This window comes from Triturus cristatus, chromosome 2_2, assembly GCF_964204655.1.
Source record: "Triturus cristatus chromosome 2_2, aTriCri1.1, whole genome shotgun sequence".
NCBI lineage: Eukaryota > Metazoa > Chordata > Amphibia > Caudata > Salamandridae > Triturus > Triturus cristatus.
The window spans coordinates 1,116,428,431-1,116,450,982 of record NC_140582.1 but is presented as its reverse complement, the minus strand read 5'-3'; positions in this window follow the sequence as shown (position 1 = coordinate 1,116,450,982).

The following is a 22,552-nucleotide window of genomic DNA, read 5'->3' as shown; positions in this document are numbered from 1 at the left end:
TGACCAAAATCTTTTTGTGTTTCTGACACTGTCTCTATCATTGTCATACGTCTCTCTGCACAATTCTGATCTATAAATGGATTATTTGTAAAGTTCGGTTCCATTATGCTCATAGTCTGCCTCCATGGATTCTCATTCTGACTCACCCTTAATTGTTCTACTGATTTATTACTTCTATAAGGGACTGTCAAACAATGCTCACTGTCCTTCTGTTTGTCAAAAATGGGCATTACTGGACCTATCGTTACTGGAACAGTTACCGCTTCTAGATTCTTAGTCAATTCTCTTATTTTCTCAGTTAATTCCAGGGTTGTTTTAGCTAATTCTGCAGGGTTTTCTCCATCTGTTCTTTCTTCTGATCTCTTTTCTACCTCCCTAGTAGCACTGTTTTTACTCAAACTTAGGAATTCTGGTTCCGATTTTATAATTCGCATCGTTTCTCTCATTGGGGCACTTGGAGTTAATATTTCTGGTTCTGGTCGATACGGTGGTGGATTTTTATGGAACATATCATCAAGAACATCATCCTCAGACTCATTCGCTCCATACCCTCTTGACTCCACGTTATGCCTCTTTTCTACATACTTTCGTCCTTCATTCTCTCCTACAGTTCTTATAGGAAACACACCCTCAGTCATACTCACATCTCGCCATTTTTTCATTCGATCACTATGTGTTTCATGTCCGTATGGTCTTCCAAACCAATACCTATATCCTCTACCACTTCTTTGTCTTTCTTGTTCATGCATTTCGTCTTCCCATTCCGTCAAAGCCTCAAACTGTGTCGGTCTAGGTCTTGGTTCTAAATTCATCATCTTTTCTCTCAAATTTCTCAAAACAGCCAAATTAAATGAACCATGCTCTGGAAGAGCTAATACTCCGTCGTCCTTTGTGTATCTCACCCAGTTATCCAACCGAATACAAGTATGATACCCATATTTCGCAATCATAAAGGATGCAGGGGTTTTCGGTGGAGGAAGTAACTGTCCTTCCCTAGTCTTAACTGGTTTGTCCTTCTTGAACCACTTCTTGATTTTCCCTAACCATGTTTTCTTTTCTTTTTCTGGTGGATCGTAATACATTTTTTTGCCTTTCTGGTATCGCTAGTCTCTCTTTACAACCGTAACGCTAGTCTATCCAATCTCAGCGCGACTTCACACTAACGCACCAATTCAGAGCGTCCACGTCACTGTCATAGTCCTCAAATCTTAGCGCAACTCACACTAACGCACCAACAAGGAGCGTCTACGTCACCCTGTTTTCCTCCAATCCTAGCGCGGCGTACACTAATGCACCAATCCGGGGCGTTTCACAGTTCTGACCGACTGTCCAATCCCAGCGCGGTCGTTCTGACGTCAGCAGCCGCTGCGGCAGCTCCTGCTCCTGCTTTTGTCTACCCCTCCTTTACAAATCCGCTCAGTAAGTTTTTGTTTCAATTTCTGTTAGTAACAACATAGAAACATCTCCATTGTCCGCTTCGCTAACCAAAGAACAGCAAAAAGACCTTTCTCACGAGAATTCCGTCTTTCCCGAGAGCAGCGCTTACATCTGCCCTACTACGGAATCATTACTTCCGTTGATAAAGTAGCACATCCCTCTACTTCACCCTTCTAACAAGCATTAGCTAATTGTCTCTCTAGTATTTAAGACACATAGTTGGAGACCCAATGCTCCTGAGAAATAAACCTAGAGTTTCGCAATCAACCCGAATGCCTTTACATTCACACTCGTTCACACAAGAAAAATGTAGTACATTCACACAGAATCCTGTCTTTCCCGAGAACAGCGAACAGTCTGCTCTACTACAGAATTATAACATACGTTAACAAAGCAGCGCTTACCTCTCCTTTGTCCTTCTAACAAGCTCAGAGAGTACCTATTACCTTTCCAGTGATAAGCGTTATCGGAACGCCAGTTGGATCCCTGGTACCTAAGACCAGAACTTGACAGGTAACCTTCGCTATCATACACACTTCTCTCACACTATAAATGTCTCTAATGGCAACACACGACGATGCTACCGAATCGAACCCAGACAATGCGCCGTGCAACTTCAATTGTCACACGTTTCCCCTGTGTACCTACAGGGCAACAACAATTCCGTCTTTCCCGAGAGCAGCGCTTACCTCTGCCCTACTACGGAACCGTTACAAACTTCCGACTTCCTACATCCCAGAAGCCGTGCATACAACGTATAACTCAACGTAACTCAACATAGAGTGTTAGTATATAAATCAATACCAATCAATAACCAAAATCCATAAGCAATGTACAAGCAATAATCACTAAACCAAAACAATAACAACCATCCTCTTGCTACCAGAAAAACTGCTCCAGCACGAAGTGCAAAATCCCTCCCTCCGTCACGGACCAAAGATCTCACATACACACACTATCCATACATTCGCTGGTGGGGCCCATAACACCAACATTCACTCACCATTAGTCCGTGTGTGGAAATATGGATTTTTATGGTCAGTTATGTCCCCTATCTTGGACCCCAACGGTTTCATGTATAAATCACGAGTACATGTATGTTTCCTCCAGTTCCAGTTATGAAGACGCAAACACATGTGCGTCCACCGTCAACATGTCCTCTTTCAGATCCGCCATGAATGGGTCGGATATTCCATTCCTAAGTATGAAAGGCCACCGGCTTTATATGGTTCATTTATCCCATTTTACAGTCCAGGCGAGTAGGCCCTGATTCTGCCATTAAGCCTTTTCCTGCCTTCTGCCTCTGAAAGCTCCAGTCTGAGCTCGCATCTGTATCCATGAACTTTGTCCTACTCCCTGCGCGGCTAACGGTGCCTGACTCCAGCCTGTTGCCTGCCAAAAACCTGTATTTCACCTTCGAGATTATCTGCTCCGCTCCCTATCCAATGCATTCCTGTCTAGTAGTTTAAGTAAACATTCTTCCAGCTATCGAGCAAAGGGCCCGGCTTCTCTGTCTTTATGCAAGTAATTCATAGCCCTGTTACTATGGAAGATTTCTGCCCTCGCATCTAGTGTAGACACTTAGACGCTAGTACACGCACTCACAGTCAGTATAGAATAGATTTTGTTCGAAAGACCTTTCCTTTTGGATAACACAGTTCTTTAAACATAGGATGTTAGATATGATTTGGGATTAGGTTGACTTTACCCCCCAGACTTCTGTCTCCACATGTAGAGCTAAATGTCAAGTCCCCTTCACCCCCTAGTTGCACGTCAATCACACGTCATACTGCTGCGCGCACATCTCTGCCGAGCATTTCTGCTGATATTGCGAAATTCTTTCATGGAACCACCCTATTGTGACATCATACCTGATGACGTTCTTTAAGTTACGCCCAGTTACACCCACTTTAGTTACGCATGTATGTTTTATCTTTGTTATCAATTGTTACGCCTCCTGCATCTGTTTCACTGTAATGCCTATTGTATAAAAATGATTACTTGTCAATAAAGTAGGGTCCTTCACTTCCTGAACCTTCGTGGTGATGGAATATGGAGTCCATCAATTCGAATTGATTTTGGAATAAAGCCCGTTCCGAACCTCTAATACCACGGATTCTGCCTCTTATTTTTCTGAGCTATTATTATTAATTTTCCGCATCAAATTAAGTTCCGGTAATTAAATTATTTACCACATATATGGCGCCCGAACAGGGACACTTTCTCATCTCACGCGCCGGCGGTGCGTTGCAGGCCCGGTCTCCTGCCACAGCTGGACGGACAACAACGCGTACCCACAGGATTTCCTGTATCTCCCTCCTGCCGAGCGGGGGTAACTGAGGCTGCGATCAACACCCAGACGAGGCGGTGAGAAGTGCGAAGTATCCCGACCAGAGCCTAGCTGAGAGAGCAAGATCCGAGGTATACAGAGGCCCACCAGTTTCCGAAGTTTCCGAAGTTTCGAGTCGAGTCCAGTCCGGTTCAAGTCCAGTTCAGTTCAGTTCCGAGGCCTTCCGTTTCGAGCTACCCGGTGAGTACCATTGTCGGGGAGGCGTTCTGACGTGCACATAGGTTGTGCCGGTCAAGACGGGTTTGGGTACACAAATCCGGTCTGCACTGTTTCAGCAGTGTATCTGTACTGTTTAGCAGTATATCAAGTATGTCTAGTATATAATTCAGAATTATCTAGTTAGTGCCGAGTATTATGCTTAGTGACTAGTTCCCTAAATGGCCATCATTGTTGTTCATTAAATGTTAAATGTTAAAATGTTTTTAAATACGTTCTGCATATTGTGGTGTGAATGACTGTTCATTATTGTGTTTTGTTGTATTAAACGTGTTCAAAATTAGGTATCAGATCAGTTCTCAATATGCCGCTCTTTTCGAAATTAAGACAGATAAAAACTAGAAAAGGGGTACTCGAAGAAGCTGTTCCCATTCCTCCTAGGGACACTCCGGGGTACTTCATGTATCATAAACATGGCCTAGACGCCATATTATTTCTTGATTTATGGGTAGACTACACCAAGGAATTACCAGAAAGTCAGAGGTGGCCCGCAGCTGGGACCTGGGATGCAGATTGCATCATGAAAGTAGAGGAAGAATTATGGAAAAAGAAAGCTAGACAGTCACAGAAAGATGCCATTGAATTATGGCGTACAGAATCATATAGATGTACAGAAAAGGCCACTTAGACAGGATCAGAACCAACAAGGAGCTCCGCAGCATGCACAGTCCATGCCAGCTCCGCAACAGTCTATGCCAGCCCCACCACCGCAGCCTATTGCTGCCACACAAACAACCACACAACAGATGTACCACACCGCACAGTATGACTATCCTGATTATCAACGATACTCATGAAACAGCCTAGAGAGGGAAGTTGGCTTACCCCTTATCGAGGTCCCTGTAGATCAGGAAGGACCCTAGGTACACAGTGAACTATTAGGCCAAGATAGAAAATTTTTACTTGATACAGGGGCAAGCCGAACAACCATAAAACGTAGTGAAGTTCCAGGGGCACCCCTCTCAGGCTCGCAGAATATTTCCCTTGGTTTTTCAGGAAAACCTATCATTAACGAAGTATCACAGCCTCTTCCCCTTACGATTGGTCCCTTGACACGAACTACAGATTTATTGCTTACTAAATCATGTCCAGAAAACCTGTTAGGTATAAAAACATTGAAAGCCCTAGGAGCTATAATATGTTGTTCTCCGGAAGGAGTAAGATTGTTTTTACGTGATTTCAAAGGGCACTATGTGTCCCGAGACATGGATGACCGACTGCAGACTTTACCCACACATTTATGGGCACAAGGCCCTACAGATGTTGGTTGCATGAACATTACACCATATCGAGTCACACTAAAGGCAGGAGTGGTACTACCACGAATGCGACAATACAAGTTACCCCCAGATGCTGTAGTGGCTTTACTGCAAATCATTGACGAGCTTATTACCCAAGGAGTGGTTGTGGAAACCGACTCCAATGTATGTAATTCACCGATAATTCCGATTCTAAAACGAACTGATCCAAAAGCCCCGCCAGTATATCGATTGGTTATTGATCTGCGCGAATTAAATAAATGTATTGTACCACAATACCCCGTAGTCCCAGACATTTCTTCATTACTGACAGCCATTGATTCCGAAGCAACATTCTTTACTGTAATTGATCTCAAGAATGCCTTTTTCAGCGTCCCAATAGATCCGGAAAGCCAATACTTGTTCGGATTTAGTTTAAATGGACGAAGCTTTAAATTCAAACGCGCACCTCAAGGATTCACAGAAAGCCCCAGCATCTATAGCCAAGCACTGAAACGAGAACTTGACAGTATCCACATGCCAGTCAACACTGCCCTGCTTCAATATGTCGATGATCTGCTGATCACCGCTAGAAGCGAACCTGAATGTGAAAAAGCCTCACTGACGGTTTTACAATTTTTGGCCGAAAAGGGCCACAAGGTGTCCCCTTCTAAGCTGCAATTCTGTGTCCAGCGAGTTGTTTACCTTGGGCACTCGCTGTCCAAGGAGGGAAGGCAGCTTACACCAGATCGCATCCAGTTAATTGCTAACATGCCAATACCCAAGACACAAAAGGAGGTGCGGGCCTTCATAGGCCTCACTTCATATTGTAGGCAGTGGATCCCTCAGTATGCATTTCTAGCAAAACCACTCATTCAGTTGACAACACAGGAGGCAGCCACATCGACTGTCCTCCCTTGGACTCAGGAACATACACAAGCTTTTGAAAGCCTAAAGAAAGCTTCATGTCAAGCACCTGTTTTAGCAACACCATGTTACAATAAACAGTTTACACTCTTTGTTACAGAACGCGAAGGTACTGCCTTGTCAGTACTCACACAGGAACAAGCAGGATCACACAAACCATGTGCTTATTTTTCTAGTACATTAGATCCCGTAGCTCAGGCTCTGCCTGCGTGCCTGAAATCAGTGGCAGCGACAGCTTTAGCAATACGACAAAGCGATGCCATAGTGTTAGGACACCAATTGACAGTACAAGTACCACATGCAGTAGAGGTTCTCTTGAACCGCACACAAACACAACACTTGACTATAGCAAGACTCACGGGTTACGAACTAACATTGTTTCAGCCACACATAGAAATCAGACGTTGTAGTACATTGAATCCTGCCACACTGTTACCAGTAAACGGAACAGACCCACTAGCACATGATTGTATTGAAGTTATTACTATCACGACGAAACCTAGACAAGACTTGACAGACGTCCCATTGTCAGACCCAGACCTGACGTTGTATGTAGATGGTTCATGTATGAGAACAAATACAGGAGAGCTAGTGGCCGCTTACGCAGTCACAACAGACACTGAAGTCATTAAAACAAATTGCATAAATACCTTGTCCGCTCAAGCAGCAGAGCTCATCGCTCTGACACAAGCCTGTATTCAAGCCACAAATAAAAAAGTCAACATATACACTGATTCACGTTATGCATTCGGAGTTGTACATGACTTCAGCGTGCTGTGGCGAGAGAGAGGTTATTTAACTTCTCACGGTGCCCACATTCAGCACGGACCCCTCATTCATGCCTTATTAGATGCAATACATCTACCCACTGCAATATCTATTATGAAATGTAAAGCTCATACGAAAGTTACTGATATCATTTCCCAAGGCAATGATCTAGCTGACAGAACAGCTAAACAGACTGCTCAAACTCACACATCTGACATGACAAAGACAATAGTCCCGACACCAACACATTGCATGATGGTTAAGGATCCCGCTCTTGACGTAATTGACATACAGACACATGCTACACCAAAGGAAATAAAGAAATGGACTGAATTAGGAGGGATCCAAACGGATCAAGGATGGATGACGAAGGAAAAATCTGTGTGGTTCCTTCCTGATTCGATGGTCCAAGTTATCATTAATACTGTACATAGTCCAGCGCACCTAGGAGAAAAAGCTATGCTAGACAGCATTCAACACATTTGGTTCAACAAACATTTACGGGCAGCAGCTAAACAAAAAGTTTGTACCTGTATGATCTGTTGTCAGTTTAACCCAGGTAAAAGCATTCCCGTAGAACAAGGTGGATTTCAGCCTCCTGATCACCCTTTTGAAGTCCTCCAGATGGATTATATCCAGATGGAACGATGTCGAGGATTCAAATATGTTCTCGTAGTTGTCTGTGCTCTTTCCCGTTGGACAGAGGCATACCCGGTTTCAGATTACACTGCCCCGACTACTGCCAAACAGTTGGTTCGAGAATTCTTCCCACGGTACGGTTTACCACGTGTTGTCTACTCAGATAACGGCCAGCCGTTCTCATCCGAACTAATGAAACACGTTTCACTTTTGTTAGGCTATCAGTGGAGATTTCACTGTGTCCGACACCCCGAGGCAGCAGGTCTTGTGGAACGACATAATCAAACTCTGAAAATTAGATTGTCCAAAATATGTAGAGAGAAAGGTGTCGACTGGGTAGTAGCCTTACCAGTTGCACTCTTTTACATGAGAATGGTAGCGCACTCTCGAACAGGGCTATCCCCTTATGAGGTGATCTTCGGTAGACCACCAAATATGTGGGGGACGCCTATACCACGCAAAATAACTGATGTTGACTGTAATATGCTGACAGATTACCTGGCTTCCTTGATGTCTGCACTACAATCTTGTCGTTCACAGGTAGCTGCAGCCTTTCCCGACAACACAGAGGTGAAACCCCATGACGTAGTTCCCGGGGACTTGGTGTTAGTGAGGAACTTTGACCGGAAGTCTCAGCTGGATCCTAGGTGGAAATTGCCTCAACTCGTACTGTTAACCACGAGGACAGCCGTGAAGATCGAAGGTCGAAAAGGCTGGATACATTCAAGTCATATCAAGAAATTTCATGGACTACAATCAGATGTAAACGATACACCTCGCGTGTCTTCACCGATTGACTCAAAGCTTCCTTTGGTTGAACTGAATGACAAGGAACAATATAAACTAAAACTAAGGTCTAACCAGTCAGGCAATTTGATTGTTTAAGTCCTCTCCAAGGTGAATCGGTCGAATTTGTCTCTGACATGTATCCTCTAGACCTGAATAGAGAAAGAAACCGAAAAATGCAGTTGAAACAACATGCATACTGTAAATCACTGCGTAGTCATTGCACAGTGACGTTATTAATTTTGTTTTTCTTAAGTCTTTTAATAATAGCTGCAAGTATATTGTTGCACATATATTATCCTATTTCTAAACATGTTTACAATGTTACTGCCGAACATTCCTTTAGTGAATTACCCCCGCATGAGTTGTCCTATAGATTTGCGCTGCGCAATAACACTTTTATTAGTATGTTACATCATTCCCATCAGGTTAGCAATGCTACAAATTGTTGGATATGTGGCCGACTCCCTCCCTATCAGAACTATAAGGGAATTCTGCCTCTCTTTCCATAACCGTTCACACACAATGGCTCCTGTGGAGCATGGTTTAGTTTAATTAATTCCCTAGATTCGAATTCTGCAGTTGATCAAGACACCTGGGTATGGGGAAACCTGAACTTAGTTTTACTCAAAGTCTGTTACCCTAACAAGGAGGGACTTCCCAAAAGAACAGGAACTGATCTAGAAAATGAGGTATATGGATTAGGGAATTTCACGCTTAATCTCATGATCCTGAATGTTGAATCTGAAGCTGCACCAATTTTGCCCGCTATGTCTGTATTTCCAGTTAAAGGTGAATTATGTGTAAGAAAGAATGGTTCCATACATATGGGCCATAGTAGATGCACCACTGTAATAGAATTCAGTGATCAAGGCAAGTCTACATTTAGAGCTTCTCGCCATTCCTACTTCATATGTGGTCAGACTGCATATATACGTTTGCCTCTAGATTGGGATGGTACCTGCTACATCGGATTCCTTTTGCCACCTGTTTTCCTAGCTCCTCCTGATTATCACAGAAATACTCATTTAGTACACAATAGAGAACGGAGAGATCTCCCAATAGTCGATTACACTGAGACAGCATGGGAAAAATACACAGATTTCAATAAAGGTCTCTTTCCCTATATAGGTACAGTTACCAATAGTAAGCTGATACGTAGATTAACAAGAACCCTTGAAGCAGTAGTGAACGAAACTATTTCCGCCTTAGGCAATTTAACAGAAGAGCAGTCTGCTATGCGGATTGTTGTGCTTCAAAATCGTCTTGTCCTTGACGTCATCCTGGCCGATAGGGGCGGAGCTTGTAGGGTCATCGGATCAAGCTGTTGCATTTTCATACCAGAAAATTCGCCATCTGTATATAAAGCCATAACTCGCCTTCATAAGATTGTAAGCCAGATACACCAGAATCCAGGCACCTGGACTTGGTCCGGTTGGTTTTGGAGTGTATTGTCAACCTTTGGATGGAGGGTCCTATCCTTCCTAGGTATTGGCTTTCTCATATTATTCAGTTGCTGTTTATGCCTACAATGTGGACCAGCGATTTGTGGTCTGTGTGCCACATCGTGTATTCCACCACCAAGATTTCATTCATCCCGGAAGAAGAAAGAAGAACAAATGATGCTATATGAACAGATCAACGGATTGATGAAGATTGATATCTCTTAAGGGCAAGTAGGGGACAAGGAGGGAATGTGGAAATATGGATTTTTATGGTCAGTTATGTCCCCTATCTTGGACCCCAACGGTTTCATGTATAAATCACGAGTACATGTATGTTTCCTCCAGTTCCAGTTATGAAGACGCAAACACATGTGCGTCCACCGTCAACATGTCCTCTTTCAGATCCGCCATGAATGGGTCGGATATTCCATTCCTAAGTATGAAAGGCCACCGGCTTTATATGGTTCATTTATCCCATTTTACAGTCCAGGCGAGTAGGCCCTGATTCTGCCATTAAGCCTTTTCCTGCCTTCTGCCTCTGAAAGCTCCAGTCTGAGCTCGCATCTGTATCCATGAACTTTGTCCTACTCCCTGCGCGGCTAACGGTGCCTGACTCCAGCCTGTTGCCTGCCAAAAACCTGTATTTCACCTTCGAGATTATCTGCTCCGCTCCCTATCCAATGCATTCCTGTCTAGTAGTTTAAGTAAACATTCTTCCAGCTATCGAGCAAAGGGCCCGGCTTCTCTGTCTTTATGCAAGTAATTCATAGCCCTGTTACTATGGAAGATTTCTGCCCTCGCATCTAGTGTAGACACTTAGACGCTAGTACACGCACTCACAGTCAGTATAGAATAGATTTTGTTCGAAAGACCTTTCCTTTTGGATAACACAGTTCTTTAAACATAGGATGTTAGATATGATTTGGGATTAGGTTGACTTGACCCCCCAGACTTCTGTCTCCACATGTAGAGCTAAATGTCAAGTCCCCTTCACCCCCTAGTTGCACGTCAATCACACGTCATACTGCTGCGCGCACATCTCTGCCGAGCATTTCTGCTGATATTGCGAAATTCTTTCATGGAACCACCCTATTGTGACATCATACCTGATGACGTTCTTTAAGTTACGCCCAGTTACACCCACTTTAGTTACGCATGTATGTTTTATCTTTGTTATCAATTGTTACGCCTCCTGCATCTGTTTCACTGTAATGCCTATTGTATAAAAATGATTACTTGTCAATAAAGTAGGGTCCTTCACTTCCTGAACCTTCGTGGTGATGGAATATGGAGTCCATCAATTCGAATTGATTTTGGAATAAAGCCCGTTCCGAACCTCTAATACCACGGATTCTGCCTCTTATTTTTCTGAGCTATTATTATTAATTTTCCGCATCAAATTAAGTTCCGGTAATTAAATTATTTACCACACGTGTGGGAGGAGATTATCTTCCAAGAGCTGGTGTGAGAAGGAAATACCACTTCTACCCTAATGAATGACAAATCTACACCACCTTCTGTAGCCCATTAGGCCCTAAACTTCACCTTTAGTATTCCTCTCATAAATCGGGATGGATCAGTTAGTTGCAGGTTTAGCTTAATTTCTAATTCTCTAATTAATCTTTTCATTAACACATTTCAATGAATAAACAACCCAACTCATTTCTGTAGATATTCAAATTCAATTTTATATTAATATTGCAAATTAAATCATTCATTTGATCAAGTTGCCATTCATATTTACCTATTCTGGCTAAATGTCGTCCTCTATGTCAAATCTGGCAGTCTCGCAAATCTATGCCCATCAATTTAGTAGGTTCAGTTCATCAGGAGTTTGGGCATTAATTCAGTCCGTCAAAGATTCAGGCAAACAGCTGTCCTGCAGTGTCACCGTCCTCTCCGTCAGCATAACGTCAGGAAATCGAGAAAGGCCAGAAACGAACCCACACCAACCTCTCTATTCTACCCTAATTTATAATAAAAATCATTGACAATTTGTATCGAAAACGGGTCTTCAAATGTTCTGATTGGTCCATTGAAATCGTCTGATAGGATTCCCATCAAAATAAAGTCTCTGATGTCATTGTACTTGATTTTTCCGGTTTTTAGTAGCACATTATTGTTCATTCAGAAAAGCTGGCTTGTGTCCCAGAGCAACCTTGAAGGGTACATGTTCATCTGGGGTCATGACAAGGCCACTGTAGCTGTCGTCAGCGCAGGCGCACTTCACCCAAGCCTTGTTCAGCATCAGCAGTCAGGTTAGGCACCAAAGGCAGCCATCTTTCGATAGGCCAAAATGGTCAACTTAAGCAAAGAAACACAAAAACGTAATTAATACATAGAAATGATTAATTAAATGTTATTCCCTCGCTAATACCCATACGTGTGTGTATTTATCTAGCAAAAGCAACAAACAATGCGGTTTATACTTACTAAATAAAGCACAAATCACAATTACATCACAAAAAGTGACACATATCATGCACTTCTATATTCTAATTGTCTATCATTGGTATGCGTACAAATTTTAGTTCAAGTATTAATTAAGCCATGCAGATGCAAATCCCACATGTAATCCATATATTAGTAAGGTTGGTAAATATTTTCCACATCACTCCAATCTATTAGTTCCATTATAATTAATTAATTAATCTAATTAGTAAAACAACATGCAAAATGGGGTGGGTATACAATTTTAAGCATTACCCGCTCCAGCAATATCACTGATGACATCATCCAGTGAATGTGGTTTAGTTTAAAATTTAAATATGTATTATATATATACCAATCTGTATTGAAGATTGAGTGGATATATAACTGTCTGGATGGAGGATTTAGTAGCTGTCTGACTTTGTTTAAGGGAGTAATTTAAAGTATCTCACTTAATACATGGATTAGTAACTAAACTATGTGAATGTGTGCATCACTGTCTCTGTTGTTGTATAATATGCTGCATCAGTTGGTCACTAACTACATGAGTGTGTATATTAGTGATTGATTAGTTGGGTGAGTATTTGTATGGGACATTCAGTTTGTGTGTGGTTGGATGGGGTGTGTGTAACTCTATGCATAGATGTGTGAATGGTTGATTGACTAGGTGTGTAGGTTTAAGAGTGCATGTGGAAACAGGTGTTTGGATGACTGAGTGTATTTATTTATGTGTTGGTGAGCGAATATATGTGTTAGTTGTACATCTTCAACAAAGTAAAAAAATAAAAGGCATTGTATGTGAGAGTTGGTGTATATTAATAAGTATGTGCAAGAGTCAGTGATTGTGAGAGTAACTATATGAATGAGTGTATAATTGTATTGGTGATTTCTTAACATATTAACTATGAGTTACTATGTGTTTGAATAAATGAGGTGTTGTTGGATAATTGTGTTAGTGAGTAAATGTAAGTGTGACTAATTTTTTTCATGAGTGAGTAGGATGACTGCATAACCGACTAAGATGACTGCTGATGTGTCAATGTCTATATATGTGTATAAATGCATTTGATAGTGTTCTATTAATTAGTGACTGCATGTATAAATGATTCTGTTGTTGAAAGGGTAGTTGTGTGTGCAGACTTAGGAATCAGTGAGTGGGTATGTAGTAACTGGTATTGGTGTGTCAATGGTTTCAAATATGGTACTCTGTATTTTACAGTGAGTGATGAAAGGTTATACTAGTGTATGATGAGGTGTATCAGATTGTCACGTGGATTATGTCATCAGCGTACATATCATGGTGGGTGCGCGGATTCTAGAAGCCATTTTAGAAAAGTCATGAAGGATCTGCGAGTTTTTCAGTTACATCATATACATTTAATATTACGTGATGTGCGCGATTGGTATGCGACCAGTCCGCGACTCCTGCTCCCGCGCATTCGCGACACATAAGCATTACGGTACGAGATGCTTACGTGGTGGCGGGTCCCGTGTGACATCATATACGTGCTGGGGCACGCTGGGTGGGCGAATCCCGCAAAAAAACTTTATGTTCCAAAATGATATGTATGTGTCTTTAATATACATATTAGAGCAAGAGATTATAGAAGATTTCATAAAAATAATATATTTGTACTTATAATAAACCTATATTATTTTTAAATATGTTTTCGCGAAGTTGGGTGCATGCACCGTGAGTGGAGAGAACTAGGTCAGCAGAGCTGCTGCAGAGCCAGAGAAACCAGGACAGCAAAGCTACTCTAGAGCCTAAAAAGCAGGTCAGCAGAGCTACTCTAGAACCAGAGACCCAGGTCAGCAGAGCTGCTCTAGAGCCAGAGACCCAGGTCAGCAGAGCTGCTCTAGAGTAGGCCTGGGCTAAAATTCCGTTCCGCTCGCGGAAAGTGCGATAATTTAACATTTTCGAGTTCGGCGGAGAGAGCGAAAATGTCAAAATTTCCGCAATCCGCATTTTACCGGATATTTTTTGCTTGCTCGCGCTGTAAAATAATACATTCTCGCATGCGCGCGATCGCCTTACCTGAATCCCCGCGTTGGCCAACAAGTTTTCCCGATCCAGTCGCGTTCTCCACGTGATGTTGGATTCTTGGTAGCCATTTGCGCTGTCTCGCGACAGTTCGCGCCCGCAGTAACATCATTCATCGCGCGATCATGTCTTTCTTCTCGCGATCATGCACAGCAAGACAAGTGAAAACAAGAGGGCCGCGCCCGCGAGCAATCGCATGGGTAAGTTGGCGAGCCGCGACCACGTAGAAAATACCGCGAACGGGCGGGAAAAAAACTTCCGCATCTTTGCGATATTTCCGTGTGTTTGCGGAGATTTTTAACATTTTCGCGATAATTTGCGAAAATTTGCGCCCACCCCTACTCTAGAGCCAGAGACCCAGGTCAGCAGAGCTGCTCTAGAGGCTGAAAACCAGGTCAGCAGGGCTGCTGTAGAGCCAGAGAAACCAGGTCATCAGAACTGCTTTAGAGGGAGAGAACCAGGTCAGCAGAACTGCTTTAGAGCCAGAGAACCAGGTCAGCATAGCTGCTCTAGAGCCAGAGTATCAGGTAAGCAGAGCTGCTTTAGAGCCATAGAACCAGGTACGCAGAGATGCTCTAGAGGCAGAGAACCAGGTCAGCAGAGCTCTTTAGAGGGAGAGAACCAGGTCAGCAGAGCTGCTTTAGAGCCAGAGAACCAGGTCAGCAGAGCTGCTCTACAGCCATAGAACCAGGTCAGTAGAGCTGCTTTAGAGCCAGAGAACCAGGTCAGCAGAGCTGCTCTAGAGGCAGAGAACCAGGTCAGCAGAGCTGCTTTAGAGGTAGAGAACCAGGTCAGCAGAGCTGCTTTAGAGCCAGAGAACCAGGTCAGCAGAGCTGCTCTAGAGCCAGAGAAACCAGGTCAGCAGAGCTGCTTTAGAGGGAGAGAACCAGGTCAGCAGAGCTGCTTTAGAGCCAGAGAACCAGGTCAGCAGAGCAGATGTAGAGCCAGAGAACACGGTCAGCAGAGCTGCTCTAGGGGCAGAGAACCAGGTCAGCAGAGCTGATTTAGAGGGAGAGAACCAGGTCAGCAGAGCTGCTTTAGAGCCAGAGAACCAGGTCAGCAGAGATGCTCTAGAGACAGAGAACCAGGTCAGCAGAGCTGCTTTAGAGCCAAGTGACCAGGTCAGCAGAGCTGTTCTAGAGTCAGAGAACCAGGTCAGCAGACCTGATTTAGAGCCATAGAACCGGGTCAGCAGAGCTGCTTTAGAGCCAGAGAACCAGGTCAGCAGAGCTGTTGTAGAGCCAGAGAACCAGGATCAGCAGAGCTGATGTAGAGCCTGAGAAACCAGGTCAGCAGAGCTGTTGTACAGCCAGTGAACGAGGTCAGCAGAGCTGATGTAGAGCCAGAGAACCAGGTCAGCAGAACTGCTCTAGAGCCAGAGAACCAGGTCAGCAGAGCTGATTTAGAGCCATAGAACCAGGTCAGGAGAGATGCTTTAGAGCCAGAGAACCAGGTCAGCAGAGTTGCTCTAGAGCCTAAGAACCAGGTCAGCAGAGCTACTCTAGAGCCAGAGAACCAGGTCAGCAAAGCTGCTGTAGAGCCAGAGAAACCATGTCAGCAGAGCTGCTTTATAGGGAGAGAACCAGGTCAGCAGAGCTGCTTTAGAGCCAAGGGACCAGGTCAGCAGAGCTGCTTTAGAGCCAGAGAACCAGGTCAGCAGAGCTGTTGTAGAGCCAGAGAACCAGGTCAGCAGAACAGATGTAGAGCCTGAGAAACCAGGTCAGCAGAGCTGTTGTACAGCCAGTGAACCAGGTCAGCAGAGCTGATGTAGAGCCAAAGAAACCAGGTCAACAGAGCTGCTTTAGAGCCAGAGAACCAGGCCATCAGAGCTGCTTTAGAGCCAGAAAACCACATCAGCAGAGCTGCTTTAGAGCCAGAGAACCAGGTCAGCAGAGCTGCTCTAGAGCCAGAGAACCAGGTCAGCAGAGCTGATGTAGAGCCAGAGAAACCAGGTCAGCGGAGCTGCTTTAGAGCCAGAGAACCAGGCCAGCAGAGCTGCTTTAGAGCCAGAGAACCAGGTCAGCAGAGCTGCTTTAGAGCCAGAGAACCAGGTCAGCAGAGCTGCTCTAGAGCCAGTGAACCAGGTCAGCAGAGCTGCTGTAGAGCCAGAGAACCTGGTCAGCAGAGCTGTTGTAGAGCCAGAGAACCAGGTCAGCAGAGCTGCTTTAGAGCCAGAGAACCAGGTCAGCAGAGCTGCTCTAGAGCCAGAGAACCAGGTCAGCGGAGCTGATGTAGAGCCAGAGAAACCAGGTCAGCGGAGCTGCTTTAGAGACAGAGAACCAGGCCAGCAGAGCAACTTTAGAGCCAGAGAACCAGGTCAGCAGAGCTGCTTTAGAGCCAGTGAACCAGGTCAGCAGAGCTGCTGTAGAGCCAGAGAAACCAAGTCAGCAGATCTGCTTTAGAGCCATAGAACCAGGTCAGCAGACCTGCTTTAGAGCCAGAGAACCAGGTCAGCAGAGCTGCTCTAGAGCCTAAGAACAAGGTCAGCAGACCTGCTCTAGAGCCAGAGAACCAGGTCAGCAGAGCGGCCCTAGAGCCAGAGAAAGCAAGTCAGTAGAGCTGCTTTAGAGGGAGAGCCAGAGAACCAGGTCAGCAGAGCCGATGTAGAGCCAGATAAACCAGGTCAGCAGAGCTGTTGTACAGCCAGTCAACCAGGTCAGCAGAGCTGATGTAGAGCCAGAGAAAAAGGTCAGCAGAACTGCTCTAGAGCCAAAGAACCAGGTCAGCAGAGCTGCTTTAGAGCCATAGAACCAGGTCAGGAGAGATGATTTAGAGCCAGAGAACCAGGTCAGCAGAGCTGCTCTAGAGCCTAAGAACCAGGTCAGCAGAGCTGCTCTAGAGCCAGAGAACCAGGTCAGCAGAGCTGTTGTAGAGCCAGAGAAACCAGATCGGCAGAGCTGCTTTATAGGGAGAGAACCAGGTCAGCAGAGCTGCTTTAGAGCCAAGGGACCAGGTCAGCAGAGCTGTTCTAGAGTCAGAGAACCAGGTCAGCAGAACTGATTTAGAGCCATAGAACCGGGTCAGCAGAGCTGCTTTAGAGCCAGTGACAAAGGTCAGCAGAGCTATTGTAGAGCCAGAGAACCAGGTCAGCAGAGCAGATGTAGAGCCAGAAAAACCAGGTCAGCAGAGCTGTTGTACAGCCAGTGAACCAGGTCAGCAGAGCTGATGTAGAGCCAGAGAACCCAGGACAACAGAGCTGCTTTAGAGCCAGAGAACCAGGCCATCAGAGATGCTTTAGAGCCAGAGAACCACATCAGCAGAGCTGCTTTAGAGCCAGAGAACCAGGTCAGCAGAGCTGATGTAGAGCCAGAGAAACCAGGTCAGCGGAGCTGCTTTAGAGCCAGAGAACCAGGCCAGCAGAGCTGCTTTAGAGCCAGAGAACCAGGTCAGCAGAGCTGCTTTAGAGCCAGAAAACCAGGTCAGCAGAGCTGTTCTAGAGCCAGTGAACCAGGTCAGCAGAGCTGCTGTAGAGCCAGAGAACCAGGTCAGCAGATCTGTTGTAGAGCCAGAGAACCAGGTCTGCAGAGCTTCTTTAGAGCCAGAGAACCAGGTCAGCAGAGCTGCTCTAGAGCCAGAGAACCAGGTCAGCGGAGCTGATGTAGAGCCAGAGAAACCAGGTCAGCGGAGCTGCTTTAGAGACAGAGAACCAGGCCAGCAGAGCTGCTTTAGAGCCAGAGAACCAGGTCAGCAGAGCTGCTCTAGAGCCAGTGAACCAGGTTAGCAGAGCTGCTGTAGAGCCAGAGAAACCAAGTCAGCAGATTTGCTTTAGAGCCATAGAACCAGGTCAGCAGACCTGCTTTAGAGGCAGAGAACCAGGTCAGCAGAACTGATTTAGAGAGCAAGAACCAGGTCAGCAAAGCTGCTTTAGTGCCAGAGAACTAGTTCAGCAGAACTGCTCTAGAGCCAGAGACCCAGGTCAGCAGAGCTGCTTTAGAGTGAGAGAACCAGGTCAGCAGATCTGCTGTAGAGCCAGAGAACCAGGTCGGCAGAGGTGCCCTAGAGGCAGAGAACCAGGTCAGCAGAGATGCTTTAGAGGTAGAGAACCAGGTCAGCAGAGCTGCTTTAGAGCCATAGAACCAGGTCAGCAGAGCTGCTCTAGAGCCAGAGAAACCAGGTCAGCAGAGCTGCTTTAGAGGGAGAGAACCAGATCAGCAGAGCTGCTTTAGAGCCAGAGAACCAGGTCAGCAGAGCTGCTCTAGAGCCAGAGAAACAGGTCAGCAGAGCTGCTTTAGAGCCATAGAACCAGGTCAGCAGAGCTGCTCTAGAGGCAGAGAACCAGGTCAGCAGAGCTGATTTAGAGGGAGAGAACCAGGGCAGCAGAGCTGCTTTAGAGCCAGATAACCAGGTCAGCAGAGCTGCTTTAGAGCCATAGAACCAGGTCAGCAGAGTTGCTTTAGAGCCAGAGAAACAGGTCAGCAGAGCTGCTCTAGAGGCAGAGAACCAGGTCAGCAGAGCTGCTTTAGAGGGAGAGAATCAGGTCAGCAGAGCTGCTTTAGAGCCAGAGAACCAGGTCAGCAGAGCTGCTCTAGAGTCAGAGAACCAGGTCAGCAGAGCTGCTTTAGAGCCATAGAACCATGTCAGCAGAGCTGATCTAGAGGCAGAGAACCAGGTCAGCAGAACTGATTTAGAGAGCAAGAACCAGGTCCGCAAAGCTGCTTTAGTGCCAGAGAACTAGGTCAGCAGAACTGCTCTAGAGCCAGAGACCCAGGTCAGCAGAGCTGCTTTAGAGCCATAGAACCAGGTCAGCAGAGCAGATTTAGAGCCAGAGAACCAGGTCAGCAGAGCTGCTCTAGAGCCTAAACAACAGGTCAGCAGAGCTGCTCTAGAGCCAGAGAACCAGGTCAGCAGAGCTGCTGTAAAGCCAGAGAAACCAGGTCAGCAGAGCCGCTTTATAGGGAGAGAACCAGGTCAGCAGAGCTGCTCTAGAGTCAGAGAACCAGGTCAGCAGATTTTATTTAGAGCCATAGAACTGGGTCAGCAGTGCTGCTCTAGAGCCTAAGAACCAGGTCAGCAGAGCTGCTTTAGAGCCAGAGAACCCAGTCAGCAGAGCTGCTGTAGAGCCAGAGAAACCAGGTCAGCAGAGCTGCTCTTGAGCCTAAGTACTAGGTCAGCAGATCTGCTCTAGAGCCAGAGAACCAGGTCAGCAGATCTGCTGTAGAGCCAGAGAACCAGGTCAGCAGAGCTGCTCTAGAGCCAGAGAACCATGTCAGCAGAACTGCTTTAGAGCCATAGAACCGGGTCAGCAGAGCTGCTTTAGTGCCAGAGAACCAGGTCAGCAGAGCTGTTGTAGACCCAGAGAACCAGGTAAGCAGAGCCGCTCTAGAGCCTAAGTACTAGGTCAGCAGGGGTGCTCTAGAGCCAGAGAACCAGGTCAGCAGATCTGCTGTAGAGCCAGAGAACCAGGTCAGCAGAGCTGCCCTAGAGGCAGAGAACCAGGTCAGCAGAGATGCTTTAGAGGTAGAGAACAAGATCAGCAGAGCTGCTTTAGAGCCAGAGAACCAGGTCAGCAGAGCTGCTCTAGAGCCAGAGAACCAGGTCAGCAGAGATGCTTTAGAGCCATAGAACCAGGTCAGCAGAGCTACTCTAGAGGCAGAGAACCAGGTCAGCAGAACTGATTTAGAGGGAGAGAACCAGGGCAGCAGCGCTGCTTTAGAGCCAGAGAACCAGGTCAGCAGAGCTGCTTTAGAGCCATAGAACCAGGTCAGCAGAGTTGCTTTAGAGCCAGAGAAACAGGTCAGTAGAGCTGCTCTAGAGGCAGAGAACCAGGTCAGCAGATCTGCTTTAGAGGGAGAGAACCAGGTCAGCAGAGCTGCTTTAGAGCCAGAGAACCAGGTCAGCAGAGCTGCTCTAGAGCCAGAGAACCAGGTCAGCAGAGCTGCTTTAGAGCCATAGAACCATGTCAGCAGAGCTGATCTAGAGGCAGAGAACCAGGTCAGCAGAGCTGATTTAGAGAGCAAGAACCAGGTCAGCAGAGCTGCTTTAGTGCCAGAGAACTAGGTCAGCAGAACTGCTCTAGAGCCAGAGACCCAGGTCAGCAGAGCTGCTTTAGAGCCATAGAACCAGGTCAGCAGAGCTGATTTAGAGCCAGAGAACCAGGTCAGCAGAGCTGCTCTAGAGCCTAAAAACCAGGTCAGCAGAGCTGCTCTAGAGCCAGAGAACCAGGTCAGCAGAGCTGCTTTAAAGCCAGAGAAACCAGGTCAGCAGAGCCGCTTTATAGGGAGAGAACCAGGTCAGCAGTGCTGCTTTAGAGTCAAGGGACCAGGTCAGCAGAGCTGCTCTAGAGTCAGAGAACCAGGTCAGCATATTTTATTTAGAGTCATAGAACTGGGTCAGCAGTGCTGCTCTAGAGCCTAAGAACCAGGTCAGCCGAGCTGCTTTAGAGCCAGAGAACCCGGTCAGCAGAGCTGCTGTAGAGCCAGAGAAACCAGGTCAGCAGAGCTGCTTTATAGGGAGAGAACCAGGTCATCAGAGCTGCTTTAGAGCCAAGGGACCAGGTCAGCAGAGCTGTTCTAGAGTCAGAGAACCAGGTCAGCAGAGCAGTTATAGAGCCAGAGAACCAGGTCAGCAGATCTGTGGTAGAACCAGATAAACAGCACAGCAGAGCTGCTTTAGAGTTAGAGAAACAGGTCAGCAGAGCTGCTTTAGAGCCAGAGAACCAGGTCAGCAGAGCTGCTCTAGAGCCAGAGAAACCAGGTCAGCAGAGCTGCTTTAGAGGGAGAGAACCAGGTCAGCAGAGCTGCTCTAGAGCCAGAGAACTAGGTCAGCGGATCTGCTGTAGAGCCGTAGAACAAGTTCAGCAGAGCTGCTCTAGAGGCAGAGAACCAGGTCAGCAGAGCTGATTTAGAGGGAGAGAAAAAGGTCAGCAGAGCTGCTTTAGAGCCGGAGACCCAGGTCAGCAGAGCTGCTTTAGAGCCATAGAACCAGGTCAGCAGAGATGCTTTAGAGCCATAGAACCAGGTCAGCTGAGTTGCTTTAGAGCCAGAGAAACAGGTCAGCAGAGCTGCTCTAGAGGCAGAGAACCAGGTCAGCAGAGCTGCTTTAGAGGGAGAGAATCAGGTCAGCAGAGCTGCTTTAGAGCCAGAGAACCAGGTCAGCAGAGCCGCTCTAGAGTCAGAGAACCAGGTCAGCAGAGCTGCTTTAGAGCCATAGAACCATGTCAGCAGAGCTGATCTAGAGGCAGAGAACCAGGTCAGCAGAACTGATTTAGAGAGCAAGAACCAGGTCCGCAAAGCTGCTTTAGTGCCAGAGAACTAGGTCAGCAGAACTGCTCTAGAGCCAGAGACCCAGGTCAGCAGAGCTGCTTTAGAGCCATAGAACCAGGTCAGCAGAGCAGATTTAGAGCCAGAGAACCAGGTCAGCAGAGCTGCTCTAGAGCCTAAACAACAGGTCAGCAGAGCTGCTCTAGAGCCAGAGAACCAGGTCAGCAGAGCTGCTGTAAAGCCAGAGATACCAGGTCAGCAGAGCCGCTTTATAGGGAGAGAACCAGGTCAGCAGAGCTGCTCTAGAGTCAGAGAACCAGGTCAGCAGATTTTATTTAGAGCCATAGAACTGGGTCAGCAGTGCTGCTCTAGAGCCTAAGAACCAGGTCAGCAGAGCTGCTTTAGAGCCAGAGAACCCCGTCAGCAGAGCTGCTGTAGAGCCAGAGAAACCAGGTCAGCAGAGCTGCTCTTGAGCCTAAGTACTAGGTCAGCAGATCTGCTCTAGAGCCAGAGAACCAGGTCAGCAGATCTGCTGTAGAGCCAGAGAACCAGGTCAGCAGAGCTGCTCTAGAGCCAGAGAACCATGTCAGCAGAACTGCTTTAGAGCCATAGAACCGGGTCAGCAGAGCTGCTTTAGTGCCAGAGAACCAGGTCAGCAGAGCTGTTGTAGACCCAGAGAACCAGGTAAGCAGAGCCGCTCTAGAGCCTAAGTACTAGGTCAGCAGGGGTGCTCTAGAGCCAGAGAACCAGGTCAGCAGATCTGCTGTAGAGCCAGAGAACCAGGTCAGCAGAGCTGCCCTAGAGGCAGAGAACCAGGTCAGCAGAGATGCTTTAGAGGTAGAGAACAAGATCAGCAGAGCTGCTTTAGAGCCAGAGAACCAGGTCAGCAGAGCTGCTCTAGAGCCAGAGAACCAGGTCAGCAGAGATGCTTTAGAGCCATAGAACCAGGTCAGCAGAGCTACTCTAGAGGCAGAGAACCAGGTCAGCAGAACTGATTTAGAGGGAGAGAACCAGGGCAGCAGCGCTGCTTTAGAGCCAGAGAACCAGGTCAGCAGAGCTGCTTTAGAGCCATA